At 51.8% G+C, this 21,582-nt stretch overlaps 1 protein-coding gene across 2 annotated transcripts in view; it reads right to left on the bottom strand.

The window, feature by feature from the left end:
• Positions 1-21,319, bottom strand: part of FAM135B (family with sequence similarity 135 member B) — a 124,317-nt gene extending 102,998 nt beyond the window's left edge. For both annotated transcript variants that reach the window (XM_077351441.1, XM_077351444.1), the window contains exon 1: positions 21,029-21,319. The gene's annotated coding sequence lies outside the window, so the exon portion shown is untranslated. The remainder of the gene's footprint in view (positions 1-21,028) is intronic.
• Positions 21,320-21,582: the final 263 nt, after the last annotated feature.

Raw genomic sequence — 21,582 nt, 5'->3', positions numbered from 1 at the left:
AGGGGGACTTGCAGAGTGATTCGACTCAAAGTGACCCCCTTCAAAGCTCACGGAAGTCAGGGCTTTGGTTAAAGTAACTGCATGAAGCGGCATTGATGCATGGCTAGGCCTGAGAGCCAGCCTGGTGTAGTCATTATGGACTGGTGGCCTCTGATGTGGAGAGCTCGGTATGATTCCCTGCTCCTCCTCCACATGCAGCCAGCGGGGTGACCTTGGGCCAGTCACAGTTCTCTCAGAGCTCTCTCACAGCCCCACCTCCTTCGTAAGGTGCCTGTTGTGGAGAGAAGAAGGGGAGGTGACGGTAAGTCACTTGAAGACTCTGTCTGAGAGTGGTTAAGATCAGTGGTCTCTATTCTGGAGAACTGGGTTGGATTCTCCGCTCCTCCTCAACATCCAGCCATCTTGGCTAGTTAGAGCTGTTCTCACAGAGCAGTTCAAGACACTTGATTCTTCAGCCAATGAGATTTGCAAGAATGGTGACATCACAAGTTTTCTCTTTGGAGAATTTTGGCTGTGAGAGAGCAAGACGCCCAAGGCCAAGTGGTGAATTCGTGACAGAGACGGATTCACCTAAACTCAGCTCCAGCTTTCAACTTGCAGCTGGTTGTGGGTATTCTCTGGACTGTGACTCGCTTGACCATTGGGAAATAAGGAACTCAGCGGCCATCTCCGTTAGTCATAGGAACATAACAGTGTGAGAAGCACCTTGCTGGATCAGGCCAGTGGTCCGTGTAGTCCCACACTGGCTGACCAGCTCCTCTGGAGAGCCAACAACAGGGTAGAGAGGCCGAGGCCTTCCCCTGATAATGACATAAGAAGAGTCCTGCTGGGTCAGACCAGGGGTCCATCTAGTCCAGCATCATGTTTCACACAGTGGCCAACCAGTTCCTCTGTAGATTCAGCAACAGGGCACAGAGGCTGAGACCTTCATAAGAACATAAGAAAAGCCCTGCTGGATCAGACCAGGGGTCCATCTAGTCCAGCATCCTGCCTCACACAGTGTCCAACCAGTTCCTCTGGAGCAGGGGTAGTCAACCTGTGGTCCTCCAGATGTCCATGGACTACAATTCCCATGAGCCCCTGTCAGCAAATGCTGGCAGGGGCTCATGGGAATTGTAGTCCATGAACATCTGGAGGACCACAGGTTGACTACCCCTGCTCTGGAGAACCAACAACAGGACAGAGAGGCCAAGGCCTTCCCTTGATGTGGCCTCCTGACTCTGGGACTTAGAGATTGAATGCCTCTAAACGTGGAGGTTCCCCTCAGCCACCTTGGCCACTAGCCATAAATAGAGTTCTCTTCCCTGAATCTACACAATTCTTTTTAAAGCTGTTCATTCCTGGGGCCATCACTACATCCTCTGGCAACAGATCATAGAATCATAGAGTTGGAAGGGGCCATATGGGTCATCTAGTCCAACCCCCTGCTCTATGATTCCCCATTTTAATCACTGAGCGGGTTTGCCCCCTTCCATTTCCTTCTGCTATAGTGATGACACTAAGGACAGGCCCCAACAACGGACGCCAAGTTAATGCCTCTGTGGGAAATTCCAACCAAGACTGAGTTTTTTTTTTTTTTTTTAAGAAAATGTTCTTCCTCTCGGTTACTGTGTCTGAAACGAATAATTAATTATTAAATAGGCAGTGCTGTATTTATGAACAAGCCTCGGTTCCGGTGGGATTTCCAAACGGCTCACATGTGCGGCGTCTTAGCCTTAATGGTTTGAAGAGCAGGACCCTTCGGGGCTTATTTAATTGCCCCCCCTCCCTTTCTAAATCCTCTCTGGAGTCTTCTCTGTTTCGAAAGTGTAATAGCTTAGATCTGGCAGGGGTTGAAACATGAGGAGCCCAACCAACCCAAGAGAAGATCATAGAATCATAGAATCATAGAGTTGGAAGGGGCCATACAGGCCATCTAGTCCAACCCCCTGCTCAACGCAGGATCAGCCCTAAGCATCCTAAAGCATCCAAGAAAAGTGTGCATCCAACCTTTGCTTGAAGACTGCCAGTGAGGGGGAGCTCACCACCTCCTTAGGCAGCCTATTCCACTGCTGAACTACTCTGACTGTGAACATTTTTTTCCTGATATCTAGCCTATATCGTTGTACTTGAAGTTTAAACCCATTACTGAGTGTCCTCTCCTCTTCAGCCAATGGGAACAGCATCCTGCCCTCCTCCAAGTGACAACCTTTCAGATACTTAAAGAGGGCTATCATGTCCCCTCTCAACCTCCTTTTCTCCAGGCTGAACATTCCCAAGTCCCTCAACCTATCTTCATAGGGCTTGGTCCCTTGGCCCCAGATCATCTTCGTCGCTCTCCTCTGTACCCTTTCAATTTTATCGACGTCCTTCTTGAAGTGAGGCCTCCAGAACTGCACACAGTACTCCAGGTGTGGTCTGACCAGTGTCATATACAATGGGACTATGACATCTTGTGATTTTGATGTGATGCCCCTGTTGATACAGCCTTTGTATACGACAAGATATTTGATGCACGCATGAAGATGCCCTCTACCGCAGGGGTCGTCAACCTGTGGTCCTCCAGATGTTCAAGGACTACAATTCCCATGAGCCCCTGCCAGTGTTTGCTGGCAGGAGCTCATAGGAATTGTAGTCCATGGACATCTGGAAGACCACAAGTTGACGACCCCTGTTCTACCGGATCATACCCTTGTTCTATCAAGGCCAGTACTGGCTGGTCAGACTTGCAGCGGCTCTCCAGGGTCTCAGCAGGTCTTTCACCTCACCTCCTACCCCACCTCACCTCCTCCTGCCGGAAATCGAAATTGGGACCTTCTGTAGGCCAAGCAGAGGCTCTGAGCCTCAGCCCTGTCCCTGACCAATCTCCAGACCACTGTCTGCTAGAAACAGATTGCAGCTGGTTCATAGAAATACGGAAGACCGCCAGAATACAGCCAGGTCTCTAGGGTCACCAGCATTGTTAGAGTTTAAATATTCCAAGGAGCAGAGCACTGGCTGCTAAAAGAGTAAATCGCTGTATTGAGACTAGAAACGACTTTGTAAAGAGAGAGGAGAGACTCCGAACAGTCTTGGTTCGGTTGGAGACTTCCTGCTCCTTGGTGCCCACTTCCTTCCTTATTACCTCCAGAATAATAATTAGTCAGTTAGACTGTTAGGACTCACTCTCTCCCTTCTCTTCTTTACACAGTTGTCTCTCTTCTCAATAAAGCTATTTATCCTTTAAGCAGCTAGGGCTTCGAGAACTCCTTCGCGTATTTAAATAGTAAGGCTGAAGAGGAGTGGGAAAGCTGGTGCAAACTGACCCTTTATTAGATATGGGGTAAGGTTTGCATGCCCTAACGTGGATGGCCCTGGTTAGCCCCGTTGCCTCTGATCTCAGAAGGTAAGCAGGGAGAACTCCAGTCTGGCTTAGGACAAGAGCAGGCAGAATGAAAGGTAGCTGGTTTGACCCCCCTTCGGGCAGAGAAGAGAGTACCAAGGGACCAAGCCCTATGAAGATAGGTTGAGGGACTTGGGAATGTTCAGCCTGGAGAAAAGGAGGTTGAGAGGGGACATGATAGCCCTCTTTAAGTATTTGAAAGGTTGTCACTTGGAGGAGGGCAGGATGCTGTTTCTGTTGGCTGCAGAGGAGAGGACACGCAGTAATGGGTTTAAACTTCAAGTACAACGATATAGGCTAGATATCAGGGGGAAAAAATTCACAGTGAGAGTAGTTCAGCAGTGGAATAGGCTGCCTAAGGAGGTGGTGAGCGCCCCCTCACTGGAAGTCTTCAAGCAAAGGTTGGATACACCCTTTTCTTGGATGCTTTAGGATGCTTAGGGCTGATCCTGCGTTGAGCAAGGGGTTGGACTAGATGGCCTGTATGGCCCCTTCCAACTCTATGATTCTATGATTCTATGATTCTATACCTGATAGTTAGGCCTGTCACTGGCAATCTGTACCCAGAACCAACGTTCCTTCCCAGCAGTTCCCACCCAGAATGGAATATCATGGCTGTGACCTTAAAATTGGCAGTGAGCAGTACAAGAGCTTGCAGTGCTCCAGACTGCGGCTGAGCGGAGCTTCCTGTGTGAATGAGCGGCCGCTCACATTAAGTGCCATAGAAGGAACACTGATCAAATCCAATGTTATTGCATCTTCATTTCAAAAAGGACATGCACAAGATGGGGAGGGTGCAGAGGAGAGCGAGGAGGATGATCCAGGGCCTGGGGACCAAGCCCTGTGAGGAAAGGCTGAGGGACTTGGGAAAGTTCAGCCTGGAGAAGAGGTTGAGAGCCAGCAGAATGGCTCTCTTGAACTATCTGAAAGGTTGTCACTTGGGTTTAAACATGTAGAATTGTACCAGGTAGTTATCAGAGGGGGGAATTTTCACAGTCAGAATAGTTTAGCAATGGAATAGACTGATTAAGGAGATGATGAGTCCCCTTTCACTGGTGGTCTTCAAGCAGTAGCTGGACAGATCCTTATCCTGGATTCTTTAGGCTGATCCTACATTGAGCAGGGGGTGGGACTAGATGGCCTTTGTGACCCCTTCCCACTCTAGGATTCTAGGAGTCTAGTTCAGCAGTGGAATGGGCTGCCTCAGGAGGTGGGGAGCTCCCCCTCACTGGCAATCTTCAAGCAGCGGCTGGACAGATCCTTATCCTGGATGCTTTAGGCTCATTCTGCCTTGACAGGAGGTTGGAGTAGATGGCCTGGATGGCCCCTTCCTACTCTGATTCTATTATCTTTACCATAGCCCATGTAAGGAATCTATTGTCTGCAGTCTACTCTGTTACACAGTAAAGCTGCAGTTGCTCCATCACCAGCTCACCCCACCCCCCAGCCCGGTATCTTTGTGATTAATGGGTTGGGAAGGACAATGATGACTGAGCAGATAGAGATTACAGACTTAAAGCTATTTCCACGAGATGGTAACTGTCACACACAAAGCTTTTTCTTTTACGTGATTGAAATGTGTTGCCTCAACCACTGTTTACGTCCTTAATAGGTCATCAAGGCAGGATTATAACCTCCCACTTTCTAAAAAAAACTCAAAACGCACCAGGAAAAGAGCCAGCGGGCACCATGGTGGCCACAGACTCCATGTCTGAGACCCCAGGTAGAATCACAGAATCATAGAGATGGAAGGGACCTCCTGTCGGGAACCCGCTTGCTAACTGAAAAAACAGGGTGCCCCTTGAAGAAAACGTCACGCCAGGCCGGGTGGACGATACAACAGGAACAAGCTTTATTTCAGCAACGTGGAGTCCGCTGGTATGGAGTAAGAGCTTCCACCGAACTCCAGGTGGAAGCTCTCTTTTATACAAAACCCACCTCCTTTGGCTGTATTGCCCCACCCAGTACTTCCGGAGGGAACATGCTGATACAATCATGACTCATGCACATATGCGAGGTTTTCCGGGGTTCCCGATGGCCCATTTTCCTGGAACAAAGGGCCATCTCCGGGCCCTTGTCAAAAGGTGGAGGGGGACATTGAGGTTCTTTAGCGGCCATTGCCACCTCAACGATCGGGTGGGGCGCCCAGCTGCCAGCTTGCCTGTGATCACCATGCCCTACCTCCGTGATCGCGGGCGCCTCTGATGGCGGGGTTCGGTCTGGTTCCCAAGCCACCAAGGACCGAACCACGACATTCTGCCCCCCCAAAGGTCCATTCTCCAACCCCCCGGGACGGCCAGGATACCGCTTGTGGAAACGTTCAGTGAGTCGGGGCGCAAGGACGTCCGCTGCCCAGACCCATTCCCGGTCCCCCAAAGCGAAGTCCTTCCATTCCACGAGGTACTGCAACTTCCCCCTGTGGAGTCTAGAGTCCAGGATATCCGCCACCTCGTGGTGCTCCCCCCCCGGCAGGACCTCGGGCGCTGGCGGGGAAAACACGGGGTGCCAAACGTCACCGTCCGGAGTTTTTTTTAGAAGGCTCACGTGAAAGACGGGATGGATGTGCCGGAGGTTCTTGGGGAGCTTGAGCTTGACCGAAACTTCGTTGATCGGGGCCAAGACCTCGAAAGGCCCCAAAAACCGAGGGCCTAGCTTCTTGCTGGGCAAATTCAACCGGAGGTTCCGGGTGGAAAGGTAAACTCGATCCCCCGGTCGGATCTCCTCAGCTGGTCGTCTCTTCCGGTCGGCGTCCTCTTTCTGCGCTGCCTTGACTTTGTGGAGCTGCTCCTGCAGCGACTTCCAGCAGCTCCCGGCACGCTTCCCCCACTCGCGAAGGTCGGCCGATTCCCGGGCGGGGACCTCTCCAAGCTCCGGGAAGTGTCTCAGGTCTGTCCCGTAGACGACGGCAAAAGGCGACATCTCCGTGCTGCTGTGGTCTGCGTTGTTGTACGCGAACTCGGCCAGGGGGAGCAGGGGCACCCAGGTGTCTTGATGATAGGAACCGAAACACCGCAAGTACTGCTCCAGTACTTGATTAACCCGCTCGGTCTGCCCGTCCGTCTGGGGGTGGTAAGCGGAGCTCAGCCCTTGCTCGATGTCTAACAGGCGCAGGAAAGCTTGCCAAAACCGGGACACGAATTGTGAGCCCCGATCGGAAATCACCTTGTCCGGCAGCCCGTGCAGTCGGAACACGTGATCCAGGAACATCCGAGCCAACTGTGAAGCACTGGGGACACTGGCGCAAGGAATGAAGTGGGCCTGTTTGGAAAATAGATCTACCACCACCCAGATCACCGTTTTCCCCTTGCTGGGAGGCAAGTCTGTTATAAAGTCCATGGAGATCACTGACCACGGCCGGGTCGGGACCTCGAGCGGGTGCAGCAGCCCTTTCAGCTTGCCAACCCCCGGCTTGCAGGTCAGGCAGACAGGACAACCACTGACGTAAGCTTTTGTGTCCCGCCGCAGACTGGGCCACCAAAACCGCCGCCGGGCCAACTTCCAGGATTTTACGAAACCGAAGTGCCCGGCGGTCTTAGCATCGTGGCAGAGGCTGAGGGCTTCCCGTCGTAGCCCTTCCGGGACGTAGACAGCCTCCCCCCTCCGCCAGAGACCGGAGTCCAAAATCAAAGAGTCCCGGAGCTCAGCCAGCTCCTCGTCTGTCCCGTAGGCTGCCACTAGGCGGTCTCGGAGCGGGGCGGTCGCCGGGTCGGGCTCCCATTCCCCCCGGGCCCGACGCCTAGTGACGACCCCCCGTCCCAGTTGCTCCTCACCGAACACAGACCTGGTGCAGGGAGCGTACCCCTCCCCATGATGCGGCAGCCGGGAGAGGGCGTCCGCGAGGAAATTCTCTTTGCCGGGGATGTGACCCAGCTTGAAATTGTACCGCGAAAAGAACTCCGCCCACCTCATCTGCTTGGCGTTCAGGGATCGCGGTTGCCGGAGCGCCTCCAGATTCTTGTGATCTGTCCAGACCTCGAACGGCTCCTCTGTTTCCTCCAGCCAATGCCGCCATTCGGTGAGGGCGAACTTAATCGCAAACGCCTCCTTCTCCCAGGTAGACCAGTTCCGCTCCGTTTCGGCGAATTTTCGTGAGAGGTAGGCCGCCGGCCTCAGCTGTCCCGCCTGGTCTCGCTGCAGGAGAACCGCCCCGGCTGCTGCGTCGCTGGCGTCGACTTGTACCACCATCGGCTGGGTTGGGTCGACGTGCAGTAGCGTGGGCTCAGACGCGAAAGCTTGCTTGAGGGCCAGGAACGCTGCCTCCGATTTCTCATTCCAGCCGAGCGCTGCGCTGGGCCGCGTGGCGCGAGGACCTCTCCCCTTGGTACCTAGCAAGTCCGTGAGGGGAGCCACTACGGAGGAGTATCTGGGGATGAAGCCTCTAAAAAAATTAGCAAACCCCAGGAAGCTTTGTAGCTGTTTCCGGGTGCGGGGCCTTTCCCAGTCCAGCACCGCCTGCACCTTCTCGGGGTCCATAGCTATGCCCTGGGCTGAGATGCGGTAGCCCAAATAGTCCAGGGAGGGACGGTGGAATTCGCACTTAGCCAGCTTCACGTATAGGTGGTTTGCCAGCAGGCGCTTTAACACCTCCCTCACCAGGGTCACGTGCTCTTGGGGATCTTGGCTGTAGATCAGGACGTCATCCAAATAAACAACCACCCCCTGAAACAGAAGGTCCTGCAACACCTCATTAATTAGACTCATGAAAACCCCAGGTGCCCCGCTTAAACCGAACGGCATCACTTTAAATTCGAATTGTCCCAATTGACAGTTAAACGCCGTTTTCCACTCATCCCCCTCCCGGATGCGTACCCGGTAGTACGCCTCCCTTAGGTCCAGCTTAGTGAACAGAGTCCCTTTGCCCAGCCGGGCCAGCAAATCCGGGATCAGCGGGAGGGGGTAAGCGTTCCCCGCTGCGATGGCGTTGAGGCCCCGGTAGTCCTGGCACAGCCGTCGGGACCCATCCTTTTTCCGGACGAACAAGACTGGAGCTCCCATGGGACTGGAAGCGGGCCGGATGAAACCTCGGGCCAGATTTTTTTTCAAAAACTCCCGGAGGTCCTTGAGCTCACCCTCACTCATTTTGTAGATGCGCCCTTTGGGCAGTACCGCCCCCTCTGGGATGTTGATAGCGCAGTCCGTGCGGCGGTGTGGGGGTAGCTCGTCCGCTTCCCGCTCGCTGAAAACGGCTGCGAGGTCTCGGTACTCTGGCGGGACCTCGGGCTCTGGTTTCTCCTGCTGCGCCGCCGCCGCTCCCCTGGGACACGCCGCCGTCCTCTTGTGGCTGGAATTCTCGCGGGGGACCCGATGCCGTGCACCCACCGTCAAGTCGAACTTCAGGGTCCCCGCCCGCCAGTCCACCACGGGGTTGTGTTCCTTCAGCCAATCCAGGCCCAACACCGCCCGATATCCCGCTACGGGGACCTGGATCAGCCACCGCAGCTCTTGGTGGTCCCCTATGTGGATGGCGATAGGACCCACCTCCTCCCCGAAAGGTCCCCCCTGAATCGGGCTGCCGTCCATCTGGACGAAAACCAGGGGAACCTTCCGAATGCGCTTCGGTAGCCCCAAAGCCCGGGCTATCTGGGGGTGGACCATGCTGTGGTCGCATCCAGAGTCCAAAAGAGCCTCCCCCACCCAACTTAGTCCGTTCTCCGGGTTCCGGAGCTCTAAAATTACCACGTTCGGAGGTCGCGCCTCATGCTGTAGGGGTTTTCCCTCGCACCGCGGGACCTGCTGCCCGGCGCCGTCTACAGCAGGTCCTGGCCGTTTCCCGTCGCCTGGACGCTTCCCGGTTCGTTGCGGAGGTCCTCCGCCCGGCGTGCCTGCTGGGGGCGTGTCGCACCTCCCCCCTGGGAGAGCCCGCGGTCCTCCCCCCCTTGCCGTTGGCACGCTGCTGCGAAATGTCCTGACCCCCCGCATTTCAGGCACAGTCCTTCCCGGCGTCTCCTTTCCCGCTCGGGGTTCGGGGGTCGTTTGGGGCGAGAGTTGTCGGGGCCCGGTCTTGGCGCCTCGGCTGACCCGCCTTTGGCCTCCCGGGGGGGTGCGGCGGCCCAACCCAGGCTGGCTTCCAGCTTGGCGACCACGAAACACCACCCCTCCAGTGTAGACAGATCTTCTTCCGTCCCCTTGATCACGGCCCATTCCCTGAGCTTCGGGTTAAGGCCCTCCCGGAAGTACTCGATTTGGGTCTCCTCGTTCCAGGAGAACACCTTGCCTGCTTCCCTCCGGAAAATGTCTATATAGTCCATAACCCCCCTAGTACCCTGTCGAAGTCCCTTGATCCGACTCTTTGCCTTGTCCTCAGCCTGGGGGTCCTGGAATCATCGGCGGAGCGCGACCACGAAGTCCTGCAGGTCCTGAGTTGCCGGGTCGCCGTGCTCGGCCAACCCCAGGTACCACTGACCCGCCTTGCCCTGGAGACACGAGGCCACCCCCCAGACCAAGTCCTCGGAGTCCTCATACCGGTCTCCATATCTCCGGGCATGCGTCAGCGCGTGGAGGAGGAACTGCGGGAGGTCGTCCGGCGTCCCGTCGAAACGCGCCTTAAGCTCTGGGGGGGAACGTTTTGGAGAGTAGTCCGACCCCCTCCGGATCCGGGATTCTCGGCGTCCGCCGTCTCGTCCTGCTCCGCTCCACCGGCTACCAACTTGCCCAACGACGCCGTGCCGCTCCCTGCCTTGCACGTCGCTCCTGCGTTGGTCCGGCTCTCGCCGCCCCGTCGGCTCACCTGCTCCCCCGAGATCCTCTGCTGTCTCGCCTCTCCGCTGGCCGTCTCGCCTACTCGGGACTGAAAACTGCTCCGGGTCGGGGTCCGGGGCCCGCTCACCAGTGCCGGGCTCGTCCTCGTCGCTGGAGGCGTCCTCACTCGACGCGATCCCCTCCGCCGTTGTATTACCAGTCCCTCCGGGCCCGGCCCGAGCTTGCTCACGGGCTTCAGCTGCCTGCAAGCGCCTGGCCAAGTCCGCCATGGCCCGCCGCAGGTCCTCTAGGGATTCCTCAGGTCTTACCGGGCGAAGCGCCTGCCTCAGCTGGGTGTCCCAGGTTGGGGCCAACCCCCCAGACCTCGGCGCGCTCCCCGCCGTGCTTGGGAACCCCATGGCCCGGCGCCTTCCCTTGGCCGCCGCTGCCGAGGGTCTCGGGGTCCCGGACAGCTGGTCCTGGCCCCCCGATTTTCGGAGGAAATCTCCCGGGGACATTAAACCCATGTTCCCGGGGTTCGTGGGGGTCGAGACCGCCTCGTTGCTTGAAAACGCCATCTCTGGATCCGTCCCGATAAGCGCTCGGATGCGATGCCGACCCTGGAGTTCGGGGGGAAGCTCTTACGATGTCGGGAACCCGCTTGCTAACTGAAAAAACAGGGTGCCCCTTGAAGAAAACGTCACGCCAGGCCGGGTGGACGATACAACAGGAACAAGCTTTATTTCAGCAACGTGGAGTCCGCTGGTATGGAGTAAGAGCTTCCACCGAACTCCAGGTGGAAGCTCTCTTTTATACAAAACCCACCTCCTTTGGCTGTATTGCCCCACCCAGTACTTCCGGAGGGAACATGCTGATACAATCATGACTCATGCACATATGCGAGGTTTTCCGGGGTTCCCGATGGCCCATTTTCCTGGAACAAAGGGCCATCTCCGGGCCCTTGTCAAAAGGTGGAGGGGGACATTGAGGTTCTTTAGCGGCCATTGCCACCTCAACGATCGGGTGGGGCGCCCAGCTGCCGGCTTGCCTGTGATCACCATGCCCTACCTCCGTGATCGCGGGCGCCTCTGATGGCGGGGTTCGGTCTGGTTCCCAAGCCACCAAGGACCGAACCACGACACCTCCAGGGACATCTAGTCCAACCCTCATCAGAACTCGGGGAATTCACCAGGGATTATCTGTATACTTACTGAAATATTTCTGTAACAGTACTTGTGGAATAGCCATTCCATCTTCTAGGGCAGATGGAAACCAGGATTTCGTGAAACCGGGGGGGGGGGGGATGGCCTTGGAAGGGTTTCCCGAATGGGTGAGAGATAATTACTTTTTAATATATTTCTTAGCCCCTTCCACAGATGATGATTTCTAGAACTCCTTGTGGGAAGCTTGAGCAGTTGATGTGGCCAAAAATTCATACAGGTTTATAGGATCATAGAGTTGGAAGGAGCCATACAAGCCATCTAGTCCAACCCCCTGCTCAACACAGGATCAGCCCAAAGCATCCTAAAGCATCCAAGAAAAGTGTGTATCCAACCTTTGCTTGAAGACTGCCAGTGAGGGGGAGCTCACCACCTCTTTAGGCAGCCTATTCCACTGCTGAACTACTCTGTGAAAATGGTTTTCCTGATATCTAGCCTATATCGTTGTACTTGTAGTTTAAACCCATTACTGCGCGTCCCTTCCTCTGCAGCCAACGGAAACAGCATCCTGCCCTCCTCCAAGTGACAACCTTATGGAACATTTCCTTATCCTTATCTTAATATTTGTGAAACAGCCTGGGGGGTGGAACGTGTCCGGGGTGTCCGAGTTGGAATAGAGCCAATCAGGGAGCTGGCCACACCCTGATTGGCCCTGCCGCTACAGCTCTTGTTCACCATCCCTGGACGCTATCACTTTGCTCTCAGACACTCGCGAGAGAGACATAGAAAGCCCTGCCAAACTGCAAACAAACCCTGATTACCTGCTATGGCTCCTGCTGCAAGGAAGAGAGAGAGAGATAGATAGATAGAGAGAGAGAGAGAGAGAGAGAGACACCCCAAACTGCAAACAAGCTCTGATTACCTGCTATGGCTCCTCCTGTGCCTAAGAGAGAGAGCCGCCCCAAACTGCCAACTCTGATTCCCTCCTACAAACGAGCCCTGATTACCTGCTATGGCTCCTGCTGAGAGAGAGAGACAGAGAGACAGAGAGATAGAGAGACAGAGAGATAGACAGATCATCTGCTGGTGTCCCCTGGGTCCTAGTACCCATTGCATTCCTGGTTGCAATGGGCCCTTGCGAGTATGGGTCTTGCTAGTATGCTATAAAGTTGTTACCTTCCTCCCCATGTTTCACACTGCAATGCAACAGGAAGTGGTCGTGTTGATATAGTGACACCACTTCCTCTTAAAAGCCAATCTCTGTTTTAGGAAATACCTGGATACTTTGGGGGTGGAGCCAGGAGTGGGTGTGATTTGGGAAGGGGAAGGACCTTAATGGAGTATAACGCTCTGGAGTCCACCCTCTAGAGCAACCACTTTCTCCCGGGAAACTGATCTCTGTCACCTGGAAATGAGCTGTAAAATTAGAGGATCCCCAGGTGGCGTCCCTCTGTGGATTCCAGCGCGAGATAGAACCTCATGCACAAATCCACGTGTCCTCTATCCTCCGCTTACTGAGCTGCCGACTGAGCCGATGAGAACTGAGTCCCTTCCTCCTGCCAAGAGAATTCCTTGCAGCCAAAATGTGCCACCCAAATGTATGAGACGTTCTGAATGCATACTTTCAGCTAAAAATGCCAGCTTCTGTCTTGCGCTCTATTTGTGGCAGGTGTTAAATAGCACCACTCTTATTTTAAGGAGCAAAGCTTGCTGGTGCTTGTTTGTAACGTTTCACACAGATTGTTCATTAGGCACCGTGATATACTGAGAAGGGAAGCTGATGCAACATGCTTGGGCCTCCTCCGCAGAACAACACTCACGCAGGTAGTTCTACTGGGCCGGCCCATTTCTGACAGTATCTTGACAGGTTTTCATTCCATCACACCTAGGAATGGTTCAGACATGAATTATAGAGTAGGACAGCTTTTCTCAAGTTTTGAGAAACTCCTGAAACATCCTTCAGGCTTCAAGAAACTCTCGAATTGGTGCGATTGTACAGAATAGGGTTGGGAAGTAGAGCTTTGGACACGCCCACCCAGGGCCCCTCCCTTTCCCATCCCTCCAGGCCTATCATTGGTCATTTTGTGAGGGGGGGGCAGTTTACATGACCATATATGGTCATAAAGGTAAAGGTAAAGGTATCCCCTGTGCCAGCACCGGGTCATGTCTGACCCTTGGGGTGATGCCCTCCAGCGTTTTCATGGCAGACTCAATACAGGGTGGTTTGCCAGTGCCTTCCCCAGTCATTACCGTTTTACCCCCCAGCAAGCTGGGTACTCATTTTACCGACCTCGGAAGGATGGAAGGCTGAGTCAACCTTGAGCCGGCTGCTGGGATCGAACTCCCAGCCTCATGGGCAGAGCTTCAGACAGCATGTCTGCTGCCTTACCACTCTGCGCCACAAGAGGCTCATTATATGGTCATATCACCTGATAAATGTTTAACCAATTTAAGCAACATATTCAAAATTAATTCACTCCCACCCATACAGGAAACCCTTCCAAGGCCATCAAGAAACCCCAGGGTTTCATGGAACGCTGCTTGAAAAAGCCTGGAGTAGGAAAACACCTTGTAGCAGAGGTAGAAGAGTGATGTAGAGACCTTTTCTACACCTGGAATTCGCCCTGGCCCTGCATTCACCTGTACGCAGGGCTAATTCATTGTTTGAGGAAGTGTGATTGCACTCAAAAGCTCTCACCTTGAGTAAAACTTGGTTGATCTTAAAGATGCTGCTGGAGGCAAATTTTGCTCTGCAATTTAGAATCATAGAATCATAGAGTTGGAAGGGGCCATACAGGCCATCTAGTCCAACCCCCTGCTCTACGCAGGATCAGCCCTAAGCATCCTAAAGCAAGAGTGATGTAGCACCCCTTCCCCAATATCCAGAGTTGCTGAGATGCTCACTCCGGGGTAACTTGATCCTGCGTTGAGCAGGGGGTTGGACTAGATGGCCTGTATGGCCCCTTCCCACTCTAGGATTCTATGATTCTAACTCTTTAAATGCACATGAGATCCACTGCCCTTTTAAAAGGAAACATGTCTCAGCATGAATATCAGATAACAATATTGGGAATGCTCAGAGATATGGGAAGTGGTGGGCAGAGGGGATTGTTTCAGTGCGTGGCTCTTGGGGCCCTTTCTTGCATGCCCAGGGAAAAGCCAATTGCTGCTTTCAGATTGGGAAGTGTATTTTTTTTCCATGCTAGACTGGCCAGGGATTTTGGATTTTTGTGGGGAGGGGGTGTGATCTGGGCACGGATTTGGAGTCACTGTGGGTGCACAGATAGTTGTGAGTTTCCTTCATTTTGCAGGGGGTGGACTAGATGACCTTGGAAGTTCCCTCCAACTCTATGATTCTGTGCTTCTATATAATTGGCAAAAATTTCTTCGGAAGAGCCGGAACATCTATTCCCCATTAATACCCCCTCCCCCCAGGGTGGGAGGTTCATTGAGCTGAGAGGTTAGTACAGAGGGGGGGGGGAGTTATAGCATATTTTCACCAACCGAGAAAATGCAAAGTTGGGATTAATGTGGATTTTATTGTGGGGTTTGATCTTGCAACCCACCCTGAGCCAGCTATTCTGGGAGTGGTGGGCAATAAATCTAACAACAACAACAATGGGGATTTTGCATTGGCCAAGTCTTTTGCCCAGGCAAAGTGAGACCAAGGTAAGGCATACATGGGTGTGTATTTATTGTGTTTCCCCAAAAGATGAGTAACTGAATCCATTTTTTTTGGTAGCAGCCGAGAGTGTCTGCTTCGACCGGGATGCGAGGCAGGAAATAAAACTGTATTCCCAACCCCCAAAATGAATAGTGACTCTGTCTAGCTATATATATATTTTAAATCCTTTTTATTCCCCAGCAACAGCAACAGAGGACAAGAAAAGAAAGCCAGCGGAGTGATCAGGGACTGCAAAGCATGAAACGAGAACAATATATTCACGGCATAACATGGGGAAATAATATCTGGCCCGGTAAACTGGGGGTTGAGTTGGGGGGGGGGCATAATGGAGTGAAGGATTTATTTTAGAACCAGCCCCTCCCAAGCGAGCTTCACCCCCTCTGAGTACCACTGAATACAGGTTGTGACTCTTTTTAGCACTGCACCAGCAACATCCAGCTAGCAGGATTTTTTTTTTTTTTTTAAGTACAGTACGTCCTTGAAGATTTATATTATTGACATGGTGTAGAACACAGTTCCGGTAAATTGCGATAATCCGTCAGGTTTCATTGGCTGCATGGCCCAGGATTTGCTATGCAAACACACACATGCACACACACACACACACACACACACATATTTCTGGGCCTGCTGGCATTGCACCAACGGGATGCTTTGCAGCCCCCCAAATAATTCTGACCGAGGGTCTCTGCATTCCTTCCTCCCACCTGCTGAGAGCCAACAACACAGCAAACATTCGGAATGACATTTGTTCTCTAGGTCTAGGAGACCTTTCACAGTTTGCAGATCTTGCTGGGTCTGTGAGGCTTGCTAGGTTCCCTTCTTCACCTCAAAGCCCTAATCCACGGATTTTATGATCCACAGCAATTCTTTCCGCAATGTGTAAAAAACAGACAAAAGGGCTGCTGGGAGGGTTGTCGGGTCCAGGAATATTTCTGTGCTGCTGTAATTTTCCTGCCCGTTGGAGATGTTTTCTTGGGAGAGTGGGAGGGAGTCCAAAGCCCATGAAATAAAGGTTCAGCCTTAAGGCAAAGCGATCCAGGATTAGAGGGCCACACAAATGCTTTCCAGGAACATCCTTTCCCTTTGTAGTTGTTGTTTTGTTTTTTTTGTCAGCAGCATGTTTAGGGTCTGACGACCGGGGCTCATGCCCTGGGTGCCATACTAGATTGGGGGAGCACTGGGCCCCATCAAGCTGATCCCACACTGAATAGGGGGGCTGGACTAGATGATGATGAAGAAGAAGTGTTGGTTCTTATATGCTGCTTTTCTCTACCCGAAGGAGGCTCAAAGCGGCTTACAGTCGCCTTCCCTTTCCTCTCCCCACAACAGACACCCTGTGGGGTGGGTGAGGCTGAGAGAGCCCTGAGATTACTGAAGAAGAAGAAGAGCTGGTTCTTATATGCCGCTTTTCTCTACCCGAAGGAGTCTCAAAGTAGCTTACAGTTGCCTTCCCTTTCCTCTCCCCACAACAGACACCCTGTGAGGGAGGTGAGGCTGAGAGAGCCCTGATATTACTGAAGAAGAGATGGTTCTTATATGCTGCTTTTCCCTACCCAAAGGAGGCTCAAAGCGGCTTACAATCACCTTCCCTGTCCTCTCCCCACAACAGGCATCCTGTGAGGTGGGTGAGGCTGAGAGAGCCCTGATATTACTGAAGAAGAAGAAGAGATGGTTCTTATATGCTGCTTTTCCCTACCCAAAGGAGGCTCAAAGCGGCTTACATTCGCCTTCCCTTTCCTCTCCCCACAACAGACACCCTGTGAGGTGGGTGAGGCTGAGAGAGCCCTGATATCACTGCCCGGTCAGAACAGCTTTATCAGTGCCGTGGCGAGCCCAAGGTCACCCAGCTGGCTGCATGTAGAGGAGCGGGGAATAAAACCCAGCTCACCAGATTACACGTCCATGCTCCTAACCACTACACCATGCTTCCAACTCTCCTTCCAACTCTCCTCAGTTGAGAAAGGCTGCCACAGTCAATTGAAGCCCTTGATACCGAATCACACCTCATTAATCAATGAGCAGGAACAAGAAACAACAGAACGATCAGGAGGATGAATCGTCTAAGAAGTGTTTAAGAAGTATTTAAATTATTTTTTGCCCTGTTCAGAGCAATAATATATGGCTGTCCAGACCAAGCATGAAGGTTGAGAAATGAGACAAGAGGTAAAGTGAGCTCCTGGGTTACAGAGTGGATGAACAGAAGTTATTCTCTTCCAGCGTGCTGTTGGGGTTAAGAGTGGTGGATTCTAATCTGGAGAACCATGTCTGATTCCCCAGCCCTCAACTTAGTGACCCTTAGTGAACCTAGTCACAGTTCTCTTAGAGCTGCTCTTGCAGAGAAGTTCTCTTGGAGCTCTCTCCGCCCCATCCTACCTCACAGGGTGTCTGATACAGGGAGAGGAAGGAAAAGGCATTTGTAAACCACTCTGAGACTCCTTTGGGTAGTGAACAGTGGGGTATAAAAATCCAATGCCCCAAAAAGCAAACTAAAAATTGCAAGAATGTATTCAACTATACACCCCTTTTTTAAAAAAAACAACATTATTTTGCCATAAAGAGCTTATTCAGTCACCACACCTCGACACTGCTCTGCTCAAGTAGATCAACAAAATCCAGCCCAATACCCCGTCTTATCAAAATGGTAGAATGGAGAACCACTGACACAGAAGATCAGAGATGGCAGATCTGTTGGAATACGCAGGTCCTGTGGTACGCATTATTTTAAAAAAAACATATGAGGAATATCCTACAGGGGGCATCAAAGGATATGGGTATTTAGCATAGTTAGATTAGGAACATCCTGACTTTTGTTTCAAATACTCTCCTCCAGTGTCCTCATTGGCTCCGCTGGAAACTTCCTGCTCCTTTGAGTGCACTTCCTCCCTGCTTGCCTCTCAAGCAGGATGAAAGAACAGTTAGTTAGACTGCTAGGTCTCTCTCTCTCATCTCTTGTTCACAAAGTGTTTTCTCTGCTCAATAAAAACTATTTTATTCTTTTAAGCAGCTTGGCATTCACCTCTCTTGCACATTTAGACTCTGCCAACAGAGTTAGAATCATAGAATCACAGAACTGGAAGGTACCTCCAGGGTCATCTAGTCCACCTCCTTGCAGAATGCAGGAAATTCACAACTACAAACACCCCCAACCCTCTTATTAAGGTCATTAAACTGGCCAACCATTCTCTCCTAGTCCAACCAATTTCACAAGGTTAGATAAAGGATTAGATAAAGACAGCCATGAGGATTCCTCTGAACATCCTGCCGGAATGAGAGCATAAATATCTAATAAACATAGGTAAACATAAGAGCCTCTTGTGGTGCAGAGTGGTAAGGCAGCAGACATGCAGTCTGAAAGCTCTGCCCATGAGGCTGGGAGTTTGATCCCAGCGGCCGGCTCAAGGTTGACTCAGCCTTCCATCCTTCCGAGGTCGGTAAAATGAGCACCCAGCTTGCTGGGGGGTAAATGGTAATGACTGGGGAAGGCACTGGCAAACCACCCCGTATTGAGTCTGCCATGAAAACGCTGGAGGGCGTCACCCCAAGGGTCAGACATGACTCAGTGCTTGCACAGGGGATACCTTTACCTTTAAACATAGGAGTTAAGATGAACGGATGGTCCCCTTTCTCTCCATTCTTTAGTACATGTCTGTAGTTTGTGTATATTTTAGTGCAAAATGTTTTAAGCAGAGATTGGTATCCATTACAATTTTAAAGTATTCTTCTCTTAGTCTCTGCATTGCTACAAATATTTCTCCTTGTAATGGCCCCTTGAAATGGACTAGATTTCAGTCTTTAGATGAAATCCCAGAAAGGTGTCAATGATTCTTGCAAAACGTTACCAGTTGGATTGAAAACTCTTTATTTCTCTGGACATTCCTACCGAATTTCGGCCAAAAAACTAAATCTTTCAATTTTGCCTCAAAATTGTTTGCTTTAGATGAAATTGGATGGCAATCTTAAATTTTAGGGGGTCACCAGTCTTATCAAAGTTCTTTATTTCCCTGGAATTTCTTAACTATAACCAAAACAGGATGCTTTTATTTTTGCCTCAGATTTTGGCTTGAGACGAGATCTGAAGCCATGTATGGACAGAGAGCAGTGGACTCTAATCTGGAGAACGAGGTTTGATTCCACTCTCCTTCACATGCATCCAGCTGGGTGACCTTGGGCTCACCACAGTTCTGATAGAGCTGTTTTGACCTAGCAGGAATATCAGGGCTCTCAGCCTCACCTCCCTCACAGGGTGTCTGTTGCGGGGAGAGGAAAGGAAAGGCAAATGAGACTCCTTTGGGTAGAGAAAAGCGGCATCTAAGAACCCACTCTTTTTCTCCTTCTTCATAGATAAAATAGGAGAAACACGCTTGCTTCCAACTGACTGGAATGGCTCTGAGTAAGTTATAGACCTTCAGGTTTGACTTCTCAGCTCTCAAACTTGACTTGGTTTCCTCGCTAAGGACGGACAATATATGAAATGGTCCACAGATGAAAAGCGCCAACAGAAAACGCATCAAGCTGAGTAGCCATGTCAGTCTGTCTGCCACAGTAGGAAAGAACTGGAGCACCTACAAGACTAACACAATTTGTGGCAGGGGAGGATCTTTCTTGACTTCCTTCAGGGCGAGCAAGATGGGCCACAGTGTCTGTTGTAGTAGAAAAGAGCCAGACTCCAGGAGCACCTTCAAGGCTAGCAAGATTTTTGGCTGAGTCTTTTGCTAATCTTGAAAATCTTCCTTGAGTCTTGCTCTTTTTTCCTGCGGCAGAGAGGTGGCCCATCTTGATCTGTCTCCATGGATGGCACCACACTTAGCCATAAAAAATGGAAAATCTAGTCAGCCTTGTGAGGAAACCTGGATGGATACAAACAGGTATCATCTTTCTCACCAAACGCAGAAGACTTAACATTTTACCAAGGGGATTAAGAACTCTTCCCCCCCCACACACACACACACACAAACACACATAAACAAACATCTGAAGAAATGCTCCTGGACTCTTGCTGTTTTATGCTGCTCCAGGCAGACTAACATGGCGATCAATCAGAAGGAATGAGCAGTGACTCATGCAAGGCCCTTCCCTGCCACAAATTCGGTTAGTCTTCGAGGTGCCACTGGATTTAGTGCAGCGTTCTGTTGTTTCATACATACAACTAAGCAGAATTAAATCAGCAACAAAATGGGAGTCATCCACCCCCGGCCCCAGAGGTGGGGCTTAGCCGATTGATGACTCATACCGACAAAGTCATAAAATATTTTGAAGGCTGGAAAGAATGCACACAGCTGGTCCATGCATCGGGGGAGAAAAGCCTCATCCCAACAGCTTGGAGACACCCACAGTGTTGGGAGAACTGGAATTTCAATGGAAAGGGATTTCTTTCTGTTTCCATGGGATGTTACCCATGACCTGCAGAAGATGTAGAATCCTAAGTTTGGAAGAACCCTGAAGGTTCTCTGTCTAAAAGCTGCCCTGGTCCTTTATGCAAAGCCCTGTCCAAATGCAGTATGATTTACCACCAGAGTTTGATTGCAACCTGTGTCATTTTATGAGATGTACGATGGAGACTCTCGAATTCCCTTTTCTTAATTGTAAGGTAACACGTTTCTTATTTTTCCACTCCAGGCTGTACTCTTTGGGACACGATTTCTACATCATCCATTGAATCTCACACACACCACGCCGATCTCCATCGAGAATTTGTCCAAGGGCTTTCGTTCATGGATTGGACACAGACCTTTTTTTTTTTTTTTTTTAAAGAGAAGAAGATTATCCATCGCAACGTCAAGCTCAGTCCAAAGCCGCCGTACGCCTGCCATTCGGGAGCTTACAGAGAGAGAGCTTTCCTTTGCAACAAATTGTGGCTGTAGATCGCACGCTCAGAGACACGCAAACACACAACAACACACATCTTAAGCGACCAAGGTCTGTGTTTCTGAATGCATGGCTCGTTTCCTCCCAGGAAAGTGACATCCGCAAGCAAAAAGAGAGAGGAAAAGGGACCCCTTTCAAAACCGGGGAATGCCGAGGGAGAGGAGATCATATCCCCCCCCTGAAATGACGATCCAATAAATTGGAAAGACACAAAACACACAACAATCAAGGGCAGAGAGTTAGCAAACAACGGGGCAGAGGGTGGGGAATATTTACCTGCGGTCTCTTGGGTTCCTCTGCAATGCACCGTCTCCTACCCTCCCTTGTTTTTCTACCTGTCCATCCTCGGGAAGGCTACAGCTTTGTGGGTACTGCGGCTCATCATGCCGGCAGCTGGGCTGGGGAGGCAGCTGGCTCCATCTCCTCCGGTGCCACCCAGCTCTGGCTCCTGCCAAAGCTGCTCCAGCCGCCGCCGCTGTCCCTGGTACTGATGAAACCGGGGAGGAGAGGGGGGAGGAGGAGGAGGAGGAGTACGAGCAGCCAGGGAGAGGAGGAGGATGCCGCGGAGGGTGCTGATGCTGTTGCCATGGTTACGGAACTCGGCTGGGCTACCCGGCGCAACAGCTGCTGGAACTCCGGGTCCTTCTAGGCGGGCGGCAGGAGGGATGGAAAGTCTTGGTGGGGCTTTTCGATCTTTTGTCAAAGCCTGGTTTTCCAGGAAATGTTAACTGGCCAGAGGCTGATTCTGTTTGTTGGGAAGGAGCGAGAAACACAAAGTGCCTCCAGAAGGAGTAATGGGGGTTGGAATAGAAAGAGCCTTGGGGAATGGA

Source organism: Paroedura picta, chromosome 9 (assembly GCF_049243985.1).
Source record: "Paroedura picta isolate Pp20150507F chromosome 9, Ppicta_v3.0, whole genome shotgun sequence".
Classification (NCBI taxonomy): Eukaryota; Metazoa; Chordata; class Lepidosauria; order Squamata; family Gekkonidae; genus Paroedura; species Paroedura picta.
This window is presented reverse-complemented; position numbering and strand designations above follow the sequence as displayed.